The 27,969-nt window shown below is 38.6% G+C and overlaps 1 protein-coding gene across 2 annotated transcripts in view; it reads left to right on the top strand.

Moving 5' to 3' along the window:
• The first annotated feature begins 2,674 nt into the window (after positions 1 to 2,674).
• The window catches only part of LOC132909357 (bifunctional heparan sulfate N-deacetylase/N-sulfotransferase), a 258,711-nt gene continuing 233,416 nt past the window's right edge, over positions 2,675 to 27,969 (top strand). For both annotated transcript variants that reach the window (XM_060964145.1, XM_060964146.1), the window contains exon 1: positions 2,675 to 2,826. The gene's annotated coding sequence lies outside the window, so the exon portion shown is untranslated. The remainder of the gene's footprint in view (positions 2,827 to 27,969) is intronic.

Raw genomic sequence — 27,969 nt, forward strand, 5'->3', positions numbered from 1 at the left:
ATCGTTGCGACGTTACTTTACCTCCTTCTCCTCCTCTTTTATTCTATTTTCTTGTATATTACATCTTATGTAACTCATAGAAAGGTTGCTTATTTTTTTGCAAAGCAAGAGGCTTCGCTTTTGGTATTATGGCCAAATGCGACTGGTTTTGAATATAGATTTGGAAACATCGATGTAGCGAGGAACGTTCGAGTCATGTATGTTTTAACATCTTAAAATTCAATCCTGAACTTTGCACGAAATAATAAAATTTATATATTGTGAGACGCCGTTAATGTTTCATACAAGAACGAAACTACTTTTCAGGTCCGGCGAAAAAATGATCTAGAATGAATGATCCAGAAAATGAGCTATCTTACCCTCGTAGGAATTTTACCACCGGCTATCCTCTATGAAAATCATTTATTCCGTCGAGTAAATTTTGAATGAGAGAAATCCGCCACTACGACAGACGAAATGGCGTTTCGCTGTCTCGCCAGCCGCCCTCTTTATTATGTGCACGATTTACTCTGGCGACAATTTTCATCCTTTTGTCACCTCTATCTTGAAAGCGAAGGACGCTTCCATGTGGATGTTAGGGACTGGAAGGTTCCTTCTCCAGTCGGCGTAGAATTTGCTAAATTATTTGCCCTGGTTTCGTGTCATTGGTAAGAGTCTCTAATTTGAGAAATAGTCCGAGAAATTATATCTTACATCATAAGATACGTATGATATGGACGAAACGATAGATTTATGATAATATAACGGAACAGTCAAACCAATGAATTTATAGCAAATTTTATCCAGATACAAGTGTTGTTATACTTATGGCCAGCTATGTACTATACGGATTTAAATTAAAGATTTACTTGTTCTCTTCACGTTATATATTTTTTATATTTATCGCAACATGTCAAATTATCGCGAGTAATAGATGAGATTTAAATTAGGTTTAAAGATGTTGAAGTGGTCACCACTTCTGGTCTTTTTAGTTTTCTCAAGCACTGAAGTCATCGACAACGTATAGACAAAAGACTGGGACGAAGGCAGACGATAAACAGTAAACAGGCGACGATGGTTTCAGGGCTTTCAGTCATAGGGTAACACTGCTTGCGTGCGGATCTGAACCAGCTCCAATTATATTCCTACTTGTATTTACACTTCTGTATTAAAATATATTTTCTACTTTACAATTTATTCGCGCGTTCCTTTATTCATACATCTAATAACCTCAACAAAAGATTTGGATAAAACGAGGTTTATTATTTAATTGCAAAGTATTGAAACGAATAGAGTTTTGAAGTCAACGCATTGTATTTTATGTACTGATGTTCCTCTATATGGGAATATACATTTCGCTATATTTGTATTATATACTATAAATGTTTCTCATTCCTCGCATTCTAGCATTCTAAAGAAGACTTGAACTTTCTCTGTGTTTCTTTATCAATTCTGCTTTGCAACCTCTTCCCTTGTTCATATTCTATTGTACCTTCCGCTTTGATATAGTACACTTAGGTGCAAAGTGCTCCTTTTAAGTGTCCATATCCTTTCTCCGCGTTATTCGCATGATATTCTGTTTTCCACGTCCTCTTTTCTACGATTTCGAGTCTCCTCTTGGAATTTCTCCAGTGTCTAGTGCCGTGATGTACATAATACATGGCATTTACCATAAGCAAATCCTGTTATTTAAAAAGACGACATAAAATGAGTCATGATATTATTGTAAATATTTGATCTGTACTCAAGGATTCGTAAAAAGTTTCCACAAAAAGCATATTTCGGTTTTTTAAATATAAATATTATAATATGATGATGATGGTGATACAAAACAGTAACCGGTATGTTAAAATCGCCATTACTAAACTACAAACATTTCCAGTTGAAGAGACGTGCAATTCCAAGGAGAATGATATTTTCATAGCAGCGAATCAATTAAACGTTAAAACTGTTCTCACACGCTGAATACTCGAAACGTAGTTTCATCGCGCATCGTTAATTACAGCTTTCATTACCATCATTCCCAAGCATTCTTCTGAAGCATCTCGAACATCAAAGTCCCAACACCCTCGCCCTATCAGCTATCAAGTACCTCGAACCAAAACGCCAGCTCCAAAAATATTCCTCGTCACGCTTCTATCCTACTTTCCCCACCACTGTATATCCCATCTCACCCTGCCCCTAAAAATTCAATTGCTAATTTAAAATTACAAACAAACGACCACCCTTAAATCCTGCCTGCGAAACTCTTGCGGTTTTCAATTTGTGCCACGATCCAATCCCCTTTTCGCAAACCTTCAGAAAAAGCAAACTTTGTCGATTGTTCCTGATTGGAAAAATTGTCAAACTATATTTTTTAGAAATTGAAAATCACGGAACCATGGGTTAGGAGTAAGAGTTTGAATACGCGTGGATAATGAAAATTTCATTAAATTAATAAAATAATTGTAAAGTGAAAAATATAAAAATTTCATTCTTATTTTAACGATTCGTTGTTAGCTGAGACAACGTTGATCGCTCATCGTCTGCATCCTCTGTAACGCGATCGATCGTCGCGTAAAAACAGATCCAAGAATTAGTAGAAATAATAATCTTGTATCTATCTATTAAGCGGAATAAAAGTAAATAAAGAGAACAGAAGGACTGAATTTGTAGTACAGTCGCAAAGTATGATTTTATTATTCATCGATTGCAGGTGCGGGAGCCGACGTCGAACGCGGCCGATATACTCCCCCGGGGGCTATTTAACAGCGCGGCCGAGGAACAGGGGATAAAGATCGACGATATCTGCATCGGTATCACGCACACGAACACAAACCCAGAAAGAGGCGGTCACACAGGCGGCAGGTAAGTTTAATATCTCCATGTAGCAAAGGTATACATTGTAACGCGGGGAGAAAGAGGAAGGAAGCCAAGATTATTGCTTCAATATTGCCCCAGTGTCAGGCGTCTGCGTAGCCTTCCGTTTCTCGACGCCTTTAGCTTCTCGAGTCTGCGACCACTCTTCTCGCGCCAGCGTGAACCCGAGTTCCGATGGGATGGCGGTCCACCAGCTTCAGGGTAGTTTAAGTGCTCGAAGGTTTCAACGAGCTGCGTTTATTCAGAGTTAGAGGGTCAGTTTGTTATTCCTTTTTGAAATGGTCGACTTTCGTTTGTGCACTTTACGGGAGGATTTCGGGACGTTGCGTTTTTATTTTAGCGTTCGTTTCTGTTGGATGTTTGCAGATCTTTTTTAGAAAGTTTCTTCTGTAAAGCGAACATTTCATGTTTCTTAGACTTTTTACCAGGTTTATGTAAAATAGTCGACAGACGCGTGAGTTTTGCCATTAAAGAAGATTAATTGCGTTAATTAAATGAAGGTTCCCAATGAGCACACTTTCTTCCTACATTTACATATATAACATTTTAATTTACATATTACCACGATGTTGTAAAAAGTTCCTCGATCGTTCTACCATTAAAAGAAGATAGTTTGCAGCATCATCTAAGAATTAGAGTGAAAATTACCACACAGAGTCCAATAAGCACACTTTTCTTTTAGGAGATTACAGAAAATAAAATTACAGAAAAGTTTCCCACATTGATTTGCTTCCGTTAATTGAACGTGACTATAGAAGCTTCTGATCAAAGAATGACCCGATTATCAAATTTACCAAAAAGCTTTCAACTCTAAGTCCAAATCTGTTCGAAGTTGTGTCGAATCCATCGCTAGCATCTTGCAGCTTGAATTCAAGTGGGCACGTGTGTGTACGATGGTCGCGCCGTTATTAAGTCATCTCTTACCAGTTATATCGTCTCTGGCGAGCTCTTACCCTCGCCTCTTCGAGTTTCTACCGCTTGGTCCGAATCAAGAAGCAGAATTCGGGCGATCTCGCGTCCAGATCGCATATATTTTATCCACAAACCGGTTTGCGGAAGTTATGTTCGACCTGAACGATTATCGACACTTGGGAGATTGACGTTCATGCTGCAATTTGCCCGGCAAAGCTCTTTGTTGACCTTTCGCACTCTATACTTTTTTCCTGACCCCTGGAACAGTAAATTCAAACCTGTTTGCACTGTTTAATCGCTATTGCGGTGCTGGGAATTTTCGTTTCCGAATAAACGTTCCTGCAAAATGAATCATCTTGGGGAATCATTGCTATTCCTGTGATACAACTGTGATATTCTTGTGATACAAACCGCTGCGTTTTGCGATTGGAGCATTCAGTTTACAGGAATTCCAATTTTATAGGGTGGGAAACTGCGATGAGAAATTGACACGATTAAAAATTTAACACCAGAATTGCTAGAATGGTGTATTTGTATTTTTCATAAGAATTTTATAGATTTACGATGCGTCTGTCTTTTGCTCTTTTGAATAACTTTCCATAAAATATTCAGATAAAGGCTTGTCCTTATCCTTTCGTTGTACTTTTCTTTTTCATCTTGAGTTTTTTGACACAAATTTTATAATTTAGTCTCAGCAGTCTTATAATGCTTCGATTATTCTTCCTAATTTGTTTCTAATAAGAAAAGGAGGACGAACGAGAAAGAGTAAATTATCTTTCGTTTCGGGTTTACTATTGGTTATTCAGTGATTGAAAATCGAACGTCTATGTGCATTTTCAGATTCATTTACCTTACCGATACAGTCATGGTGGTTAAGACACATTATAGCTGTAATACAATTTTTTAATATTTCGTATTACACGCATAATATATATTCGTAAAAGATTATTATAATCATAGTATATACATGTACATGCATGTATACAGAAAAAGTTTATACAAGTGTTCGAATTCTTTTGCGAGTTACAGCAATACACCCCCAATTCCTTTGATCTGCATAATCCCTAAGAATGTTCGAATGCTTTCCGAAAATAACGCCGGAACCCCTAAAATCCACATCGTTGGGTCGTCGTCAGAAAAACCATTGACCGTAGCCGTTGATGAATTAGCGGTGTTCGAACGAGAGCCAACAGGCAACAATCCCGCGGGCCAAGTCTCGGAGCATCGAGCGTCGTTTGCACGGTCTCTCCATTACGAGGCACAAAGAAAATCCTGCAAAAAGACCGTGCTCGATTGGTGCACGGCTCTTTTCTGCCCTCGTTGCGATCACCATCGAGCGACGATGTTGGACAGAGAACGAGAAGGTTGGTCGGTGCACTGGTGTACCACTCGGTAGAGGTGGATGGACGCAGAGAGGGTTGGAGAGGGTGGATCAATCGTCGTTGCGGAAGTGCGTTGATTTAGCAATCAGAGCAATGAGAAAGGGGTAGTGCAGCGGAGTGAGGGGATGGTCGGGAGGCAGTGGGCCAGTGTAAACGCGGATGGAAAGATGAACAAGCAACAGGAAAGAGAGGAACGAAGGGTACACACGGAAGGATAGCATCAGGAGATTGGGGGAGGAGGGAAAAAGGACCGTGTGCCTCTAGTAATTACGGTCGGTACAGCGGAATCATTTGTTTGCGCATTGTTGCCGCAAAGCATTGTTGCGCAGCGGAACGTTCCACCACCATCGGCCATCATCCCCCACCGTTGGGGGCTCGATTCATTCGCTTCATTCGCTTCTCTGGTTGTTCGACTGGTCGGTTCTCGTACCAAGCTTCAAACGCATTGTACCCTTTACGGGCCTCCTTCTAGCAACGAGAATGCGCTATATACATGGTATAGTATACACAGTGTAGTACTATAGTAATATATATATATATATATTGATTAGACTGGTACGTATGTATGCATGTGCTCGTGTGTGGTCAATGTTGCTGGGATCAACGCTGTAGAAGTTGGATCAGACGAATTCGACTGCGATGACAAATTAAGCGGGCGAAGCTGCGGCTAACTAGTCTGTTGAAACAGCCCGCTCCGATAAAGAGCGCTTCCGGTACTGTTTTCTGACTACGGTTCCAGCAAATCACTTTGGTGCTGCTGGATGATGCATATCGTATACTGTCTAGATGGTAGTGTGGATGTTAAAAGTTTGGGCGACACTATTAAAATAGACTATTAGAGATCGTATGGGAGTATAATTGTTCAGAGAGCGAGGAAATTTGGCATTCTATTTCAAATCATAAAATTGCGACAGGGAATAATGTTACAACATGGTCGATCGTGAAACTAAAGAGATGACACTTTTAAAAATTGAGCCTTGATTTATATACAAATATAAAGCCATCAAGGGACTAAAGAAGCACAGTGCCAAAAGCTCCAAGCATTTTATTCGATTAAAATATTTAGTTTATATATACGATACATACATCGCTATGATATTCAGTTTGCCGTATGAGGAGAAATATTCGAGCTAAAGGAAACCATAAGTTATATCAACACGCATAATACGCACATAAAATTTATCTATGGTACTTTCGTAAGCCAGTAGAGAGTTTGGTGAATCGTAGTTGTATGATTGTATTACGTGCTTTTCCTCTTTTAAAAGAATGCAGAGAGTAAACCGTTTTTGATATGTTTTTCCAGCGACGCGTTTGGAGACGTTCCAAGCAGCAAGCATTTCGGTGTGAATTATATGAGACGTAGTCACTTTCTTCTGTGCCATCAAGAAAATGAGATTCCAGGGACAGGAGATAGAAAAAAATGTATCCAGGATCAGATCGTATGCCTCTAATTTGATGAAATGCTGGAAGCTTCTGGGATTACACTTTTATAGTCTCTTGATGATTCAGGGATTACCGTGTAGAAAATTTCAACTCCTCCTATCATATCTTTTCTAGAACTTCAATGACACGAACCTAAAGAAAATTTCTTTATGAAGGGTATTCTATATCGACTAGTAGAGGAACGTATATATTTTGCAAAGATCGCAAAAGTATTTAAGCTGTCAATTATTCATCACATTAATAAATCTCAATATTCAGTAGAACCGTCTTTAACGTGTATGCGTTTAAAACGGCTACTCGTTTTATACTAAACCTTTACTAAACACACTTGCACATACTTATATAATAATGTCTAAATTCTGGTATGTCTTCAGTAAATATCTATTGTAGTAACTTTCGTATTGATTTTCCGATTGCTTTCCAACTTTATCAATATAATCAATCGTGTTTCGTTACAATACTAAAGAAATCTCAGAAAGTTTTCTATGATACGCGTGATATATTTATAAAAATATTCCATGGTAAGTTTAATTTTTCTACGGCCTGTGTACAAATTTTCCAGTCAAATACCTTCGTGAGGCAGCCGTATCTCATAAATATTTTGACCGAACCTAATCGTTTCAAGCGGAACGCCATAGAAAAAGGGTAGAAAGTCACCAACTGAACATCGACGAATATTACAGCCGAATAGCGAAAATATCCGGTCAACGATACGGCTTGCGAGGCTCTCCATTATTTCCGCGTCAGGTACGAGCCTTCACAGCCATATTAATTATCGAAGATGCCGACCAGACCTGGCGAAGCAATTTTCCCCTGAAACGGCTCGGCTGGCAGCGCCTATCGAGGCGTATCGATCCCGCGTCTCGAATATTCGATACCCCGCAATATTTCGTAATGGATATTCAATATTTACGATGGTGGACAAACGAACTGATCGACTGGCAGCAGAAAAAAAATCGCCAACGAGATCGCCAGCGTATGAAGTTCTGCAAATATTCTACGGGTAAAAGGGCGGCGCAAAACTCTCGGCCGTTGCCTCGAGATTGCTCGATTTCGTGACCGTTAAAAGGAAACGTATCGTGAACCGGAATTTGCTTCCGAATTTCGTGATATTTCGGTCCACGAGGTGTCTGCAGTTTATCTTTTTTTTCCTCTCTCTCTCTTTCTCTCTCTCTCTGTGAATATTCGTCACAGGATTGTTGAGGTTATGGATGAAATGGTAAACGATGCAAATGTGAAAAAATGGAAAAGGATTCATTTCAGTGGGGTGGAATGTAAATCTCGCGTAGAATAAAGTGAAAAGAGTTATAAATATCAGTTAACTTTTTTTCATTTTTAAGGCCATTGTACGATACAGCTACTATCGTAAGTGTCCTCCAAATAATGGGAAAATAATATCTTGAAAAGCGTGACAATAGAATACAGACATCTTAACTGAGTTGATATTTTCAGTTCCTATAACTTAATTTCATTAATTTAATTCTTTGTAAAGATTAAAACGCGATGCGATTGAAATATCAATGGAATAGCAAATAATGAATTATTAAAGAATACTGCAGACAATTTTCAATTGAACTCGTCTGAATGCTCAAAGTTTATTAAATAACGAGTATCCCTAAATTTCTCATCAACCCTCTAAATCCAAATTCCGATCTCCAGCAAGGTGAAAGATTTTAGTTCAACAGGGCAACATAATTTAACAAGAAGTACAAATTAGACCGGAAGAACTAATCGAAGAAGTACGGCAGTAGCAGTTGCGAGGATAATAATTTGAGAAACTAAATAACAAAACGTAGATCCTCCGTAGAATTCCTCGTACCCGTATCAGTTCTATCCATCCAATTACCATCCGGAGAACTTGCACGAAACATCAAAACACATTCTCCTATCCGTTAAGCATCTCGCGCTCGTCTGTCTCGTTAAGGATCGAGCGGTGAAACTCTAGAAAGACGCGTGCTGCCAGGATCCGGCCGGAAATACAAAGTTGTTGCCACGGCGTGCGAACTTGCACGAAATTAGCTTGGTCTAGTGGATGGAAGCGGGTCAAAGGTGAGTCTCCGAGGATGTATTAGCCGAAAATTCAGGCTGATTGAAGCGCATGCCGGCGTAACCCGCGTCTCAGTGAAGCTTCATAGGGCGGAACTCGAAATTTTCGAGCGAGTTTCGTGTTTGTACATTGTCTCTTTACATTTTGCCCTGTTCGTGGCTTTCAGCTACACGTGCACCCTCAAATGTCTTGAGAACTATTTTTAACCAAAGTTTAAGGTTTCAGTTTGTGTATATCGCTATGTACGATATTCGACGTACATCGTGTTGATAAAATATAATGATTTTTCTAAGACTTTTGTCTATAGGTTATGTTTCTTAAAGGATATACTCTTATGTTCTAAAGCCTTAGAGCATATCCTATTTTTTATAAAAATTTAATATTTCCTATAGATTATTTGATAGAATATTATTTGCTAGAATAGATGCCTTTTAAGCCTCTTAAGATAAAAGAACCATCAAGTGAAAAAAGATTCAATTACAAGGATCGAAAGCTGAATTACTAATAAGAGGATGAAACATAAAAGTGGATCTTTTATGGAAATCTTCGTGGAGGAAGAGAATGTCTACGAAACTCGTAAAACATGCAAGCATTGAAATTTAAATCGTCGCGCTTTATGGATTGTATGTTGCGTTATATGTTGCATGTGAAAGAGACGAAGACTTTTAGGGGCCATTACTATGGGTTCGTTGAAAATTTAATCCTGATAAAAAATGGACGCTTCCCTCGAGACTCTCTATAGCGGAGCACTTATCTCTTTGTATTTCCAAGTTTTTATGCTTTCCTTTCTTTTTTCTACGTTAGATAAATCGTGGGCAATCTTTCTGGTTTAGTCAAGGCATTCTATTTGCACGATTTTTATCCGTTCGATTCCCTCCGCGAAAGTAGGACGACAATACTTGAAAATTCAAAGTTCCCTTCGACAGTGTTTATCGTTGGTTTTATGTATAATTTATGTGTTTGGTTCGGTGGGAAATTTATTCCGGCCGATTTCGAATCCAGATTTACCAACGAACGACGAGTGGACCGAGATCAAACGCGAATATTCCTTTCATTGCTCGCAATTTGTACAGCTGTCGATTTTCGTGCCAAATATCACCGGCGATTCTCTCTTAACTTTCCGACCAAATCGCGAATTCTAAGTTAAACGATGTTCATCGACGCGTTCCGGTGAATTGCGACCCGGGTCGAAGTTTCGTTCGTTAAATTCCGCCCCGTCATGAAATGAATCTGGAAATATACTTCCTTGTTTCTCTTCTTGTGCTCTTCGCGACGCCCAACCATTCTCCTACAAGTGTCTACTCTTCTGTTAACTTTGCCTAGAAGGTATTCTTCGAATTCGTATAAACTTCTTCGTAATTACGATCCGTGGATCGTTATCCAATCCTTACAGATCGTATTCCGTTGATTCCTAAAAAGTATAAACTTTTGAATTACTCTAGAATCAACTAAGAATCGATAGGTTTCTAGATGCAATTGAGAATTTTCCATTTGCCAGAAACTTTACTAAACCAGGCTACTCTGCTTTCATTTCCAATAATTACGAAATAAGCACAACAATATCGGGAACGAGAGACAATTCGGATATTTCTAATTCATCAGAGAATTCACGGTTCTGACAAATTGGTAGTAAATCGGAATAGCCAGGATAAGATTGTCTATATCTTTACTTGCAGCAATTACAAAATGAGCGGAAGAATCTCGAATAAAATCTTTATTATATTCGCATACCTGAAACGTTCCAATTTGCAGTTTTGCGTGACGATTGAAATAGATTCCACTGTTCTTATCGCACTATCGTTGGTATTCTTTCGAGATCGCAAGGAAACGCGAATCGAACGATTTTCTCCGTCGTGTAGCCACGAGATCTCTCGTGCGATCTAAGCACGCCATTACGCCGCCGGAAGGACGTTTAATCTCCGTGGCTCGAGCGTTTCAGCGTTTCCTAGAGGCGGACGAGAACCAAGACGATCCTTCGAGGATCTTTGCCAGCATTTACCGCGATTTTCTTCTCCGACCTCGCGACATCCCGTCTGATCTCCCTTGATCGTGCCCTTTGCTTTCGAATCCGGACACCTGTTCGCAGTTATATTCGCCAAAAGAACGCCTCACGATCTTCTGTTACGAATTTTTTCCAGATAGAATTTTTTCAATGTAAGATCTTCCAAGATACGAGAAAGAAAATTGAACGAATCTGACCTTTAGCACAGTTCTAGGATAATGAACCTTTGAGTGTGGTTTTTATTTCATTTTTTGATGATTTAATTTTTTCAATGCTTTTTAATATTGCCAAGGAAATATTCTTAACTCGAAAGCAGAAAAGGGAAGTTTGTTGCTAATGTTTTGTTTATAGAGGAAAATGGATGATTTACGTTTTACTTTTATTTTATGGTAAAAGGGTAGATGAAATTTAAAATTCAAATGTGATGTTTCTGTACAAAGGTTTGCTGGAAATGTTATCGAGATTTGAAATTACTTTCTCTGATTTATATCGTATGTAATTTCGTCAAAAATCCTCCAAACCAAATTGCCATGGAAACGGACAGGTCTTCGTACATCTCTGAACAACTTTTAAAGAAATTCTATATCGATAGTCAAATCAGCAAATCAGCGATGGACAATGAGAGTCCAGCTAATAATAATCGACGAAGGGTAGAACATAAAACGATATTTCATCAAAATTCATGTATCGAACGAGACATTCAATTAGTGTCCATTAAGAAACGGAAGATTCGATAAAACTACGAAACAACTTAGAATGAAATAGAATGAAAAGTAGGCTTCTGGTAGAAGCCACGTCTACGAAGAGGATTTCTTACGCTTGTACAGGAATCTAATGAACTCCCAGGCTGTCTCATTGCCTGCTGTCGCGCGAACTCGTGCACGAGCAGTGGAATAGATATCGGAATAGAATTTTCCTTCCGCTACCAGCAGCTTGGACTCTGAAAATTGCTTGTCAGCTGTCGCGATCGTTGGTTCTCGTTTTTCGTTGGCTAAATCACCCGATTCTTTTCCTCCTGTTCGGCCATGCTTGCAAATTGACGTTGTCTTCCTCTGTGAATGCGATTCTAATAGCTTTCTGATAGGAATAAACGTTTGATCGTTAAATTTGTGGAATGTACGGAGCGTTTGGAGTTTAGGAAGGTTTTAGGATCGATATTAAAAAATTACAGAATGTTGAAGATCTATTTGACGCTTAAGAAATTTAATTTAAATCTTAATTTCTTCCTCCCCTCTTTAATGTTAAATCTGAGAATGATAGGTCAATCTACTTTAGATGCTATTAGCACAATTTCTGAAGAGATTTTCTGCAGCTACTAATTTTTATCTCTAAAACGATCTCGCCTTTGAGGAAGATTCTCTAATCTTACATTCACGTCACATGTTCTTCCCCTTGCATTAAACAAGAAATTAAGAGCAAGGAAAAAGGAAGGAAAAGTAAAAAAAGCAAGGAAAACGAGCTTTATCTTGTTCTTTTTTGCGCAGACCTTTAGGTTTAATCGTGAGACATCTGGAGTGTCTTTTTTGCGTGTCCTCCTCGTTACCAGAAACACCATCCTCATTGTAATGTTACAAATGGCCTGACACCCGACGCTGCTTTAAAACTTTTTATCAAATGTTGAAACATTGCTTACCTTTTCTGACATGCACAACCGCTGTGTTTTTAAATTTTTCCATTACCCTGGACCACAGTCATATAGAAGATTAGTAATTAGCTTTTTATTTTCAGCTATGAAGATGGAAACATGCGGGTTTGAAATATAATACATACATGTTATTTTCGGTATTTATGCCTTTCCGTAGAAATTTCCTCTATTCGTCTGGAAGGAAATAAAATCATATCGTTTGTAACGATGATAATTACTAAAAAAAGGTAAAATGAAATTAAACCAAAATTTTTATTATGCTCTGTTCCATCCTATTCTATTATATTCCATTTTATTCTTATAAATTGCAATCCACACTGTTCTTTTCTATTTCTATAGAAATCTAAATTTCCTTTGCCTTCTTACAAACGAAAAGATTACGATTCATGTTAATACAATCATATTCATATAAAATCGTCTTCGGAAGCAATTTTCCCCGCACATCATCCACCGATCAATAAGATACGTTTGATCATCGCCGTGAAGTGGCCGACCCGCCATCGACAGGATTTAAATCAGTCTGAGATCGCAGCTCATTAAAGAAACACAAAAAGACGGAGACGTTCCTGTTTTCCATTCAATGTTTCCATTCAAACGATCGCACCTGTAGCTCCCCGTCGCCATTTCTAGCATTTGCTAGAAAGAAAGGTCGATGAAAGTTTCACGACATCAAGATTGTTTCTGCAAAAAGAAATAATTAAATGCATGGCTATCGAGAAGCGCAAGGAGTAATTGGTCGAAGCGATGAACAAGATCGAGTCCTCGATCGACTTCCGAATGACGATCGTGAAACTTTTACGAGCCGTAAGCGGCAAGTAGCTGGAATCCTCCTGACACCTGTTAAAGAACCTACATATTATAGTTATCTACTATAGTTCTCTGGTCTGATGCAAATCTATGAAACGATCAAACTTTTTATTAGAGTCTTTTATCGCTTCTGAATAATTTCTCGTATTAATTATTCGGAAGTCGATCTATTGGGGCCGTGAAATAATGACCAGTAGCGCTACTCGTTGAATGACCGCCGTTCTGTTCGGAGACTTTACAGGAAACCTTCTCCATTTTCTATTTTCCATCTAAATTCTACTTCTATTTAAACACTTTTCTACTATATGGAATTTTTTAATCCTCCAGCGACCCCTTTCATTATGCCGAGAAATTAGATCTCCCAAAGAAGGAAAGGAGAAAGAATGCATGAAAAATGTAAAGATATGAGAACTACCTACAATGTAGGTTCTATCTGAAATCCATCGAATCATCTAATTTGAAATCATGGAATATCTACGTGTCGACGTCCAGAAAAAGATCAAAGTCTATCTCTTAATATAACCAATCTTTTGTGACTACACAAAGTTCAAGTTTCGTTTTAAGCCTATTTAATAACAAACTAATAATTTTCGTCAGCTGTCAGGCCCGTTCGACGCCTGTTAAAGCGCCGGAAGTTATCGCCGTGTCTCGCCAAATCCATACACCGCTTCTCTTCTCTGGTGCAAATCGATGGAACGAGTCAACTCCCAGGTCAATTATCGTGCGACGTAGCCTGCTGGTTTTCGGAAACCAACCTCTTCGACTTCATTTCCCGTTCTCAGCCGCATTGAAATCGTCTCGAAGGCTACCTAACGCTTCCACGTTGCGGCAGGATGGTCTTTCTCGCGGCTCTGAAAGCCGTGGAACAATGTTACCGGATGCAGATGAGACTCGATTCCCTCCAGGCCGCCCCGACCTCTTCCTTCTTGATCCCGGGGATCGAGCAGAATTTCTCAGAGACGTAAGAGAGATCTCGCTTTCAGACATCCAGCCCGTTTTGGTCGCCGTCGTCCTTGACTCCTCTCGCTTCTACCTCATTCGGCATGGTTCGATTTCTTGTCACAGGGAAATGAGGTTCTGAATGGATGCCGGTTCGTATTCAAGTCTACGTTTCTTGCTATTTGAGACTCGTCTTTCTTGTTCGGGAAATTTCAGCCTGATGAGCTAGTAGACGTTCTTCTACTTTCGGTATCTTGCCTTTTGCTTTTCAATCTTTCGCTGCTTCTTTCGACTAACGAATGCTCGATCTACGCTTTGGGCGCTACATATTTTTCTATTCAGTTTCTTCCTTGTTCTAGGCATCGATTTTGGAAGGAAGAATTATCGTATCTGTTAATTACGTAGGTAATCGTATGAGTTTATTTGATCCACCGTAGACGAAATGGATGAGCTTCTTTCGAATTTGCAAATTATTATTACCATTCTAACAAATTGTTGCAAATTATTATTATTTTTATTGTAGGCAGCTTCAAACGTTTGACTGAACCAATGATTGTATAATGTACTAGAAACGTCAAGGAATATTTCAATATATTTTTGATATATTTTTTTGAGAACCTAGAACGTTACAAAAATTAGAATATTATATGTCTCGATGTATTTATGAAGGATTAATGGTACATTTATCTTGTATTAATATAATACATCAGGACGATAAATTTATCATCGAAACAAACAGGACAAATAAGCGTCGTTTCACATGTATTCGTATCTTTCCTCAAAATAAAACGCCATTCAAAAAATTTCAAACTTATCAGTCCACGCTTCAACAACCTATTCCGAACTTTCTCTAAATTCAATACCCCTATTTGCTTTGCAATTTTTCCCATATTTTCTGATCGCGCAGCACAGTTTTGCTACTTTTCTACCAGTTTCCACCGTCGCTTGTCCGCGCTGGCAGAAAACTTTCCAACGCCCAACCGCCTCTTTCTTTTTCTCTTTTTCTGAATGCAGAATTTCTTGCCACCGCACCGGTCGCTTCATCGGCTCCATTCTCCATTCAGTGTCACCGTTTGCCTAACGGTGCATCGTGGCTCGCTTTATCGCAGCGTCGAACCGGAAGTCCGCGGTCGAACAGCCACCAAGCTTCGATCGTCGGTTTCGCGGTCAGGTCTCGATGGTCCGTCGACCTCTTTCTTGCAATTTTTCCTCCTGTCGTTGATTTACTTCATTATAAGCCGGTGTCGCGAAAAATTCACGATGCTTACGGTCAACCGTGTACCTTTTTCCAAAAATTTTCACCAATTTCGGTTTCTTTCTCTTTTCTCGGTGCAACCTTGAACTTGGTTTCTCATTGGAAAAAAGAGGGAGGCCGGCGTTTCAGTGGAAAATCTTGTGATAGTTTCTTTGGAGATCTCGCACTGTTTTCCTTGCTTTTACCTCATTATTAGTAAACTTGAAATTCTCTCGTGAGAAAGGACTTTCTATCTTCCATTACAGAATTTCGTTTTTTTATTATTCTACCCTGAATTAATTAATTCTGTGAATGGGAGTTCGAGCTGAAGGATTGTAGATTGCAAAGAGGATGAGTTTTGGAAGATGAAATACTTTCTTAAAGAAGGAAACGCTAATTATCTTAGCTAACTAAAATTTCCTAATTTTGAAGGGTCTTCCGTCTTTCATTTGAAATTCTCGCCTTATTTTTCATCCCACGAATTTTGCTAAACGTGAGGAGAGCGAATCGATTAGATTCGAATATGTGATCGGATAGCAACAAAACTTTATAGCGCAAGATCTGCTAACTTTGATAGAAGACACCAAAGAAAGAATTAGTTCAACTAATTTATCAATATAAATGTTAAATTGTACTATATGAAATGTCTAATTACCAACACTAATATACACTTGTAAATGTCAAAAAATTCAAATCGTATATCAGAACGAAAATTCTACGCCTTAAAATACAATAATACCAAAAAAAGTTTCAAAGATGAAAAAATATTTAGCGAATAGAAAAAACGTTACGAACAATAAATAATTTAACGATCGCTGCAAATATTAAATTTTATCAATGCATGACACATAGCAATTCATTTCAATTATACAGTAAAACACGAGCAATCGCAAAATGAAAGCAGTACTTTTTCCCCTCGAATCTTTCCTCGAGCTCCCACAAAGACTTTTCGTTCGTTTCAGCGGTGAACAATTTCCGCAAACAATTTAATAATATTATCCTAGGATGCGCACGCGTGCGGGAATGCGGCATTAATTGCAGCGAATCGTGATATATAATTAACGGGGGTGGGCTGCATGGGCGTATCACAGTCGGCAACGAACGGCCGAAGTGGGTCGGAGCGTTTCGTCGACGTTACATTGCATTACGGGACATAATTTCCGTTTATGCGCCGCAGTATAACACACAAACAGCGACACGGACGCGCACTCACCGGTGCACACGGTCCAATAACTCGGCCCGTCTGCGAGACTTTTGATCGCGCGTGTATTTCATCGCTTTAATACAGAGGCGAGTCTAGTCGAGCACATTGGCCCCGAGACACAGAAAGTTTCGAGTCGAACGAGAGACAACCCTCGCTAGAAAATATATGTGGCACAGCCAGCAGCGAGTCGGTCGAACGAAGTGTGTGGGATGATTAACGAGTTTTACGGCTCGACCGCCAATTCCGCTAACAGTTTTCTCGTCGCGAAAATTCACCGGCTTGAGAGAGTCTCCGCGTCTAACTTTGTTCATATCCCCGGACCCTGTAATAGCGGCTCATTTGCTAATGCGTTCATAATTTAATCGGTGCCACGGCTGGCCCGCGGAGTACACGTTCGCAGCCGATTAATTCGATCGAAGTGACTTCTTCCGTAAGGGAAGTACATCTGGGGTTACCTGAAAAATGTTGAGTTTCTACGAGTAGTAGAATGTATTATAACGTGAAGAGAAATCTTTACTCGGGATCGAATATTTCTGTAGAGTTTAACATGGTAAATGATTGTTGAAAAGACAGTAGATCTTTCGATTATTAAACAAAATCTGACAGAGTGTAGTGCATTGTAGACAGTAGGAGTAGCAGAAAAGGATTTTATTAGAAAATAGTGATGTTTTAAATAGATGATCTCTGGAGACACAGATTCTTCGGTTGATGAAATATTTCGAACTTTTAACAATGGTAGAGTAATTTATGAATAGTGTAGATACTAATTGATGTTACGGTTAGTTCAATTTCTTCTTCATTTCGTTTATACCCTGGATTTGAAGTTTATTTCTAGCACACCAGAGTTTCTGTATGAAGACATTGTATGAAATGTTTAATAGAATTAGGTCCATAGCTTCTAAAAGACTAATTCTCCGTTTTTGAGAGCAATCGGATATCGTAAAGTAAGGATAAAAAACCATTTTGCAAAACACGTTTATCAAATCCAAGCTTCTTCCGCAATATGATTTGAACAATTTCTCGAATCCACTAATAATGTATTTACCGATACAAGAAAACGGGGTAAATACCATAACCGTTACTTACCACGAATGCCATATACCATGGAAACAGTCTTGGAAAGTTACGCGTCACGTTCGCCTCAAATAACGGCAACCTGTTAACACGACCGACAACTTGATTCGCCGTTGTAATTGCAAAGTTGATCGTCCCAGACGTCTATACCGCGTTGAGAAGTTCGCGAAGCGGTTACGTCGCTTTCAAGGGAGATGATTTACAGATTGAATTTCAAGCGGTACTCGTTACAGCACGGAACAGCTTCTTCCACCCTCTTCATCGAAGGAGTAGCCGGTGTTCGTATTAATTCGACGAATTTTTAAAAACGTCGCGGTAACTTCTTTCGCCGCTGGTCGCTTTGTATTTTAATCGACAACGATCCTTTTTATAATGACCGCTGGTTGCGCGTCTGCTATGCAAATGACACTCTCGGGGAAAAAATTGCCTCCTCCGCAGAAAACGCGAGGGAATACCAACGAGATATCTACACAGCACTCCCACGCTTTCCTTTTCTCTCTTTATATTTCTGCTCTTTTATTTTCCTCCTCGCATTTTTTTCGTTTGTTTGTTGCTTTTGACGGAACACGGTCAGCTTGAATACCAAATGACTGCCCCTACCCTTGGGCTTGGTTCTTTGGCGAATCCTGCGCAATGATTACGAGCACGTAAGATTTGTGGGAAATGGAACACCCTCTTGGATCCGGCGGCGTTGCAATTTGAACCTGTGTCGTCCTTTGTAGCGTGTGCAAATCGACACTTCTTCCAGCCCTCGCTCTTCCTGTCGTTACCTTTTGTTGCTCCCTTCCACGTGTTTCCATATAAAGTAGGTGCCGGAGCTGGAGAAGCAGCCTCGGCTAGTGATGTATTTGAAATTTAACGAGAGTTGCTCCTATTCTTTCCTGCAGTTTTGTTATAAACCCAGAGGCGTTATAAGCATATGGAGATTTTTCTTCTTAGCTTTGGAGTAATAATCTATGGAATATGAAGCTTCGAGATAATGACCGAATCTCACTCATTAGGAATCTTCTATTTTCCTATTTCCTGTTTTTCAAAGTAAAAAGATTGTCGTCTTTGGATTTTTCATAAAAATTCATGGACAAAAAGGTCATCTACCCTGAAGAATATCGAATACGGCAGCAAAAATCACAATTTCAGAAAATTACCTTCCAGTAATCTATTCGAACGAGTGATGGGCATATCTGGGTTAATAAAATCGAAAATCAGATTAACTATATAGATTCTGTCACTCTGTCGAACTTTGACGATCTTTAACGTCCTTTGGCAGTCGATCGGGAATTACCTATAGCGACAGATGCTTCCGTGTATTGGTGAACGATAAGGAACTAAAAGAAGGTCGCGTCCAAGTGGACATGTGGTCGTTACGATGGCCAACGACGTTAACGAGCCCCTTTTACAGAAACCCGGTCGGAGGAAGTTCGATACTGGCACTTTATTGAATCACGAATTTCGTAGAAATCGCCGGCGCCGCCAGGGCAAACGACGATTCTAGCCCGGTTCGAATGTATATTTAATGCGATTACTTGCAAGTCTGCGTTCGAACCGCGTTTCGTTTAAAAATACGATTCCTTATGTAGGTCAATGATACTATTTCGCTTAAAATGGTCTAGGAATGATTTTCGATGAAGTTTGCCGACAGAGACGATAAAATAATTAAAATAATTTTGTCACGTGTTTGATATAACATATTAATTTAGAAATATTGTAGTAATATAAGTGGTGAAAATTTTTTAATTTTTAATTTAGAGAGTCGCTGCTGTGGACGATTGTCTTGAATAAAAACGACGAAATGCTATTATAAGCCTGATGCATTGATGTTATTTGTATGATACTGTGATGAATATTGATTTCAAGATAATTATTGAAACAAGATGTACGATCACAAAAAGGGAACATAAAAATCAAAGCTTTCTTGCTTTGAATAATGTATACAGAATAATATATATATGTGTTCATTGTAAATGTTTCCACGTATCGTATAGACTGTTTTACAAATAATTATACACTTGCATCGAATAATATAACAATCCAGGAATTTATTTCATGTTTGTCCTTTAGATATCAAACCTTTGTCTTTATTTATTATCATTAAGCTGATTATCTGTCGGAAACACTCTGTATTATTTACATTGTACAATACAATCTTCAGCAAAATCCTTGTCTGCTTAAAAATTCCGAAACTATTTGCAGCCCTTCACTTTCCCCGATCCGCACTCTATACTATCACCAGAACATCAAACTGTAATCAACCCCCTTCTCAACAACTATACTCCCTTTACCTTACTTAAATGGATACTGAACTTCGAAACTGCATACTGATCCTCGGAAAAGGATGAAAAGAAGCTCGATGACCCGACCCAAAAACCTCAGTGTGCCAAGGAATACTTTATTCGATCGTAAAACGGACTGTCCGATTTCCATGGCTTTTCAAATAATGTTACCGTACGATGCACTGTGTCACCGGAGTAGTTTCAGGTCGAAGGCGCTGTAAATCGATAGTATCGTAGTCCTTGCATCTAGTTTACTGTATCCCACGGAGATTGGATCGAGTTTAATGTAATATGTTGATATTAATATGTAGATATGTAGATAGATCTCTCTTCATCGTAATATACCGATTCAGAAATACTTTTTGTTTGGAGTTTCATATAACTTAGAGAAGATGTCTTTAATTTTCATTCGTAAGATGAAACAAATATTTTTTTTACGGTCATGTTCACAAAGATATGAATTTGTATGAAAATCTGCGGTTTAGTCGTAAGAATAGACAAAACCTGGAGAATTTCACGGATTAACGTCTAAGAAAGAAAATCTTCCACCCCGATTTCTTCAAAAAATAGGAGAAAAGAGAAAAATATTCGCGCGAATCGTACGAGCCACGTTAATTCCGGCCGACTTTTATTCAGACCGAAATACCACGATCCACTCATCTCGGGACCATATGCTTTTCATATTTCCTATTTGAAAGCCGCCTGTCACGTTCAGCCGTGCACGTAGAACCACGTCCACCGTAATTTCTCTGAGGGTAATTTTGCGAAATCCCACGAAACATTGTCGAAATATCCCAACGTTCGACTGGATTCTTACAAAGATATCCGATAACCGTGTAAAAGTAGTCGATGACACGCGAAATCACAGTTAGAAGTGATCTATCGAGTTCGATTCGACCCTCTACTGTTCCAGTTTCAGTAGACTATACAGAATGGTTAGATGAAGATGATGACAAATTTAAGGGGTGATTCTACGAATCGGAATAAAATGAAAACGAAGAGTAAAAAATTGCGTTTCAGAGTTCGTCTAATAGTATTTAAAGATCGATAAAGGTGGTGCATTTATATTAGATATATGCAAAGAATCTTCATAAAAATTCACCGTATTTTGTTATTAGTTTCCGAGGTATTTCAAGTTCTCCGACCGTTAATTAAATATCTCGAATCAAAATTCATTTGTACGCTCGAAGTTCGCCACGGAATTCCTCCACATTCGCGAAAATACCTCGTTGTGGTTTCATCATATACGTTCTCGTGATTCCTATTTAACGAACGTTGAATGTATAATTATTGCTTTCAACAGAATTCCAAGAGCTTGCTAATACGGAAGTTTCTTTGTCATTTTGATTCAGAGACCACGAAGCAGTGAAATTTCGAAACAACCCTCAATTAATTTCTTTGGACCACATCTACCCTATCGTGAAAATCGAATCTGCAGTGAACGTGTTAATTTGATTAAAAGTCCACGAACCATTGAAATTTCGAAATAACTCTCGACTAACTTCTTTGGACTACACCTACTCCAATTAAAACCCAGAAAAATCAGTTTATCCTAAACTCAACCTAAATAATCATGCGAAATACAATCACACCCCTTTCGACATAATTTATTCTTCCATGCCATCATCATTTACTCTATTCGTGAATATCAAATCTGCAGCTAACGCGTTAATCTGATTAAAAGTCAACGGACCATTTCGAAACAACCCTCAACTCCTTGCAAACCTATTTGCTTCAATTAAAATGCACAAAAGTCAGTTCACTTTGCAAGATCCAGTCAAATAATCCTCGAAAACACAACCACCCTTCTCGACATTCTCCCTTCTCTTCATCGTGCCATCATTCTACCCTATCTCGAAACAGCCACAATTCTCATCCCCATTCTCGGCTCTTCACCGCAGAGATACGAAGTGTCGATTATCAGCGAACCCCAGTTTCGACGTGTTTCAGTCCCATGCGCGACGAACAAACCGGAAACCGGTCGCACGAGTGGTGTAACACGTCGAACTGGTACGTGGAGGTTGGCGTCAGCAGGGGAGGCATTTTCGCGACGTTCTCGTAAGCTGTTCGTCTACATCTTGCGATTCGTCGATGCGCTAACAGGGTTGTAGATAGCAGATGACGCTCAGGGGATACACTGGGATGTTAATTCAGCTATTACTTATACATCATGATCGCCAGCCACAATGAACCTGCCTCCGTGGGATTTTGGACCTGGGATAGTTTCTATAGGATTAGGGTCAGACGCTAATTTTCAAATCAGCTACAGTCCGGTTTAGATATAAAATTTTCAAAATAAATATTCCTTTAAATAGATTTGGATCTAGACGAGACAGATTCGAATCGTTCATAGAAATGTAAGTAGTCGTTTAAAGCATAGTGGAACTTCGATCAAATGGATTTGAATCTTCTATGAATAATTTAAATTTCCAATTCTTGCAGGAATCTGTAGACTGTGTAGATCTATGTGCCATTTTTTATTTATTATACGAAATGAATACACTGATTGTTTATGCGTTGTAACGTATTCTACTATTTTGTTTTAATAGAGTAATTTTTAGACAAACGTAACAAGTTACTCTTTAGAATTCTTGAGAGGAACTACCCTTCTTTTCATGATTTTCCATTTATCGAGCGGAACTTCCTGTCGTTACACAGACTAGTAGTATACTAAATGAAGAACTCTTGCAGCCGAATATTTCATGGCACAGAAGCTTCCCAAGTTTTCCATCTTGAACCCAGTCACCCTGCGATCCATCGAAGGAATTCCGGAGCCACACTGTGCAAGTTTTCCGACCGTTAATTAAATGCAGACAATAGCTGACCCTTGCTGTTATACTCGAATCGACTGGTCGTTATTCAAGTTATTTTAATAATCTCACGATTAAACGCATCTATCACACTATCTCGATGTTTCTTCGTTCTTCTACAAACTATTACCATTAATCTTTGTGTATGATGTAAAACTCAATATACAGTATTCTGAACAAAGCTTCAATTTATGCAATTGTAGGAGTATAGCGTTGATAACAGATGTTTGTTCATCAAATATAAACATAAAATGGCGGAAACTATATTTGGCAATGAAATACAAACGTTATAATAACAATTAAACTTTGCTCTGATAGTCTCTAACTCTCAACGTAGTTCAATTGTCTTAAAATTTGTCTGTTTCAATTCTCTCGATTCATCAAAGGTTCACACAGAGTCCTTCCATTTCTCGATTATACAACTCTCTTAGACTATTTGAGGCTAGTGCTACAACGTGTGATTTCATGGTAAGTACAACCACGTATTACCTGTTATAAAAACTGTGGCTCATGTTAATGCAAGTAGTTAATGCTAGTAATATGTGTATCCCATTTCGTTTGCAAATTTGAGTGAATTATAATGAGATCGTTATTTGAGAGAAAACTACCTTAAGAGAGTTAAATATCTTAAACACACAACACATTCTCGTCATAAACGCAGTGAAATTTTCACGTGACACCATGTATGCCAAATCTCTTATTTCTTAATACTGTTACAGTAGAACTCCATTTATATGAAATTTTAGTTAACGCTCCATTAACTGAATTTTTACTGCTTCAATTCGCAAGCTTCTACCATGTGAACGAAAAATAATAGATAGCGCTGATAATTGGTGAGCTTCTGTTACAGAAACTCCAACTATATAAACTCTTTGTCCGTCAAAAAGTTCAGATAAATGGAGTTCTATTGTACTCTGCACAAATATACACAGATGCAGTTCTACGATCCTCACTCAACATAAACATTCACCGAGTTCTCATTCGTTTATTGCCTACACAAATTCTCACTTTTGCATAATCATTATTCAACCTTCGAAAAATCGCGATAAAATTGAACGATAGCAATTTGAAAAAATAACGAGGAACTGATATCTACGACAGTCTTTTACAACAACTTCTTGTGAGAATTATCGATCCTAGAATAGAGGTTTATACCATAGATGCAATTTTCCTTCCGGTGTGTAACGCTTCTCAAAAACTAGCGTACGTCGGGACGACGCCGAAGCGTCGTTTACGTCGCGTGTACGATGGCTGTATCCACAAAAGGGCAACGCACCACCGTCACATCGACGACTTATCGATTCCTCGGCCATTGCTCGCGAGGCTGTTCGTTTAATAAAACACGAAGACGGACGATGCACCTTTATGTCGGCCCAGTTGTGTTCGCGATCGAGTCCCAGCCGTTGTATCGTATCAATCATTGCGCGGCAAAGAAGCAATACCGCTTTATTCGCGGCGAAAAGATATATATCCACGTGGTCGTTTCACAGGCGCAATTTCCTCCATGATCGAGGTTTATGTTGAAACTTAGATTTTTTTCTTTTGCTATATTTTGTTGGACCTTAATGCGTTGGGAAATTTGTAAAATTACGATGGCAGGCGATGGTTTGGAAATTTTATATGAAGCAAGTAGCCGAGGAATTGTTAAATGGAATAAGAATTATTAGTTGGGGACTGGTAGTGTTAATACTTTTAACTATGTAAAATTTGTCTGAAAATTGATGTATTGATTATTCTAATTATGTGGATAATTCTAGTATCAAAAGTAATTGAGTTATTTTTTTCTTTTTGTAGCTATAATCTACTATATTTTTCTTTCACAACGATGGATTATTTTATTAAAATTAAATTCGACAAAGGTGTGGTTGGAAAAATTTAATATCTTAAATACTTTTTACGATTGCTTAAAATATACCAGTAATTTTAACAAAATTGATACGGACTTTTATTAAGACAGAAACATGTATACGCCTATTTATTTTTATGATATTACTTTAATCATAATAATCTAATGTATTTAGATACAAAATAAAGATTGCAAGTCTTAATCCTCCGCCTAGTCGCTTTAGTAGTTATTTACGTGAGCGTTAGCTATTCGATACTCTTATACCGTGCAAAACATCGAAGAATTATACACAATTTGTCTTTCGTGATGTTTGTAAATAAATTGAAACCATAATTAGATACAAAATCAAGCGTTATTCAAAGGTTATAATCTTCGGTACTATGCCATCGCTGGATCGTAGATTTTTATGCATTTGTACAAAATTTAAAGCTGAAGAAATATACAGAATGCATATAATATGTAAAAACATATAAAATATCCTGGTTAAAAATAGTAGTGGCCGCAACGAAACTTTATTTAAGCTTCATTTCTGTAAATTTATAAAAATTGGAATTTGCATAAATATTCGCAATCGAATCTCCACTCGTATTACAAGCGTCTCTCAATCGCAACATGAATATCGACGGAATATCGATTATCCAATTATACACTCATTTACACACTCTCCCACTCGTTACGTACAATTTTTACTCCTTAAAAATTAGTAACCGATACGAATTACGTATCTTGCACGCGAAACCAACTGTAATAATCATCGATATTCTCCACTTAAACGTGCAGGAATTTCATCGAAACGTCGTTGAAAACAATTCGGTCGTTCGTGGAAGCACAGACTAGCGTACGCTACTTGGTCTTCATTGGGGCGAAGTATAAAGTTTACGGGCACGCTATACCGAATTCATGTAAGCCTGTAAACCAGCAGTTTCCCGCGTGATTGGCCGCTGGAGAGGAAGTAAATGTCCAAGGGGATCGACAAGGAGTCGATTATACAGGCCGAATCAGACAACTGGGTCAAGTTGCACCTCCCTCGGTCGTTATCGGTGCACAGTCAAGTGGCCGTGACGTAAATGACGTTGGCGTAATGATGTCGCCCTACGTCGTTTCTCGAAAACTACCGAATTGTCGACGTTGCACGCGAGCAAACGTCCGAACGACCGTTCCATAACATCGTACTTCCTATCTGCTGGGGCGTGGCGTTTCTCGTCTGACAAATCATTGCCAATCAGAACCAAATGGATATGGCACAACCTGCGCTGTTTGTAAACGATGCATCGTCAAACTAGGTTTTGTACGATTGCTTTAATTATAATGCGAGGGTTTCTTGTAATTTTGAGAGTTTCAATGAGATTATTCTGAGACTGATCTTCCTGAAACCTAATATTGAATGACCTACGACTTTTGTTAATTTGTCTGCTGTCTAATTGTAATTTCATTATCTTCTGTGTAGCCTGACTGTTCTACGGTTGGTTATTATCGGACTGCGAATTTTTATGTATTTATAGGAAATTTGCAAAATTCAACCAATGCACATAGTATGAAAATACATATTTAATATCCAAACTAGAATGTATAATACGTGGTGTTATATATAATGGATAAAACAATTTTATTTTATTTTATTTTTTTTTTTAGTTATACCTATTCCCAAAAATATTAATTTGCATAAAAATCCACAGTCTGGTTATTATAGATATGTCGAAAGCCTGACAACTTCGTTCATCCTGACTGCTTTACGATTCTTAGTGCTCTAAAGAATAGTTGTTCTGGAGATTCTAACTTCTCTATAAGTTTACTATTCAAATTCGAATTACTCCCATAATCTCGATTATATATCTGACTATATATCAAAAAGTTCTAAAATTTATACGAAGCATCCTTTACATTCTCCTCTCACTTGCGTCCTAGCTATAATTCCCCATTAGAATGCCCTATGAAGGTTTACAGTATCAGACAAAAGAAAGTTTAAAGGAAAAGCAATACGGAAAGCATTGGTCTCAAGTATCCCACTTCTCAACGCAATCGCTCAATCGTACCTCAATCTTTCAAACTCTCTCCAAATTCAAGCTCTAAATTCACCTGAAAAGAGTAGCAGTCTCCTCATCGTAGATGCGAATTCTCCAGTGAAACCGGAATTGTAGCCGGAAAACCGGTAGGCTGGTTTGTTGCCAGATTAAATTGTAACCTGGTGGAGGTTCGTCCGAATCGAAAAGGGATGGCACAGAGCACACCGGTGGCAACAGGAGAAGAGAGAGAGAGAGAGAAAGGAAAAAAAGGGAAACGCGGGTCAGCGAAGCGGTCGCGGTTACGTCCGGAAATTGGTGAAACTTTCCGGAAGGTAAATTAGCGGCAGTAATAAAAAGCCGGGTGGTTCGCGGTTCTCGTTGAGTTTCGCCCCTACATCTTCACCCTCGACGAGTCGCTGGCCCTCGAACCCGAACGAACTCGATGGCTGGAATGGCCGACGAAATTATGAGAAGTCTCTGGCGCAAGAACGGCAACGTCGTCAGGTTCCGATTGGTCGGAAGAACAAGCGCGTCGACCGGCCAAAAACAATTTGCTTAATGCTCCTCCAACTCGCGCTATCGTTCCCTTGATAAGACGACTGACGTATATCTATATATACGTGATCCAAGGCCGGCCGAGTCGAAAAAGGGGATCATCCCCTGCGTAATCTTGCCAGATTTGCATTTAAAGGAGAACGTTTAGATCTGGATAGGCTGGCTGAGGAGCGCATTCCACGATTTTCATCGCTTATCCCGCGACGTACCAACGCTACTAGTCGAGCACTAGCAAGTTAGCATCGACGACAGATGGATCGTTCCTCGATGCTACTTGCAAAGGAAGAGGATTTTTCTTAGCCGGGGATCAGTCTACTTTGTAAGAAGGACAGTGATTTTACTCTGCTGGATTCTTTACTCGGTTTGTTATCGAGCTGAAGGTGGTGGTGAGAGGTTTGGGATGTCTTTTGGGATTGATGATATTGCTGGAAGAGTTGGTGTATTATTTAGTAGTAATCGCTTTTGGAATGCTTTTTTATAATAGGTAGGAGTGAAAGAAACGGATGAAATATGAGAAATCTGATGATGAAGTTGTTTAAGTTAGTAGAGTATATAACGTTTCTTGGATAACCTGAATACAGAAAGTGCACAATTAAGTACTATAATTAAATAAAGATACTATAAATTGAATATTATAATTCGCCTATAAATTCGTATCTTACTATCTCTATATTTAAAATTTAGCCTTAAAGTTTCTTTTAATCTTCATCTATATTGCTTTAATATTTCATGTTTTGATAACTTATTCAGGTTTCAGAAATTATGTTCAGTAAACTCTCTTGGAAATCATATGCTATTAAACATAACTTCTCTTAATAATACACCTTCTACTGGCAGTATGAAATCTGTATAACATCTCATTTGTTTCTTCCGACAACGGTATCTGAGAATAAAAGTTCTATTTTATCCGTGAGAAACATGCGCCACTAAACATAATTACTTCTAACAAAAGTTCCCT

Source organism: Bombus pascuorum, chromosome 7 (assembly GCF_905332965.1).
Source record: "Bombus pascuorum chromosome 7, iyBomPasc1.1, whole genome shotgun sequence".
Lineage (NCBI taxonomy): Eukaryota > Metazoa > Arthropoda > Insecta > Hymenoptera > Apidae > Bombus > Bombus pascuorum.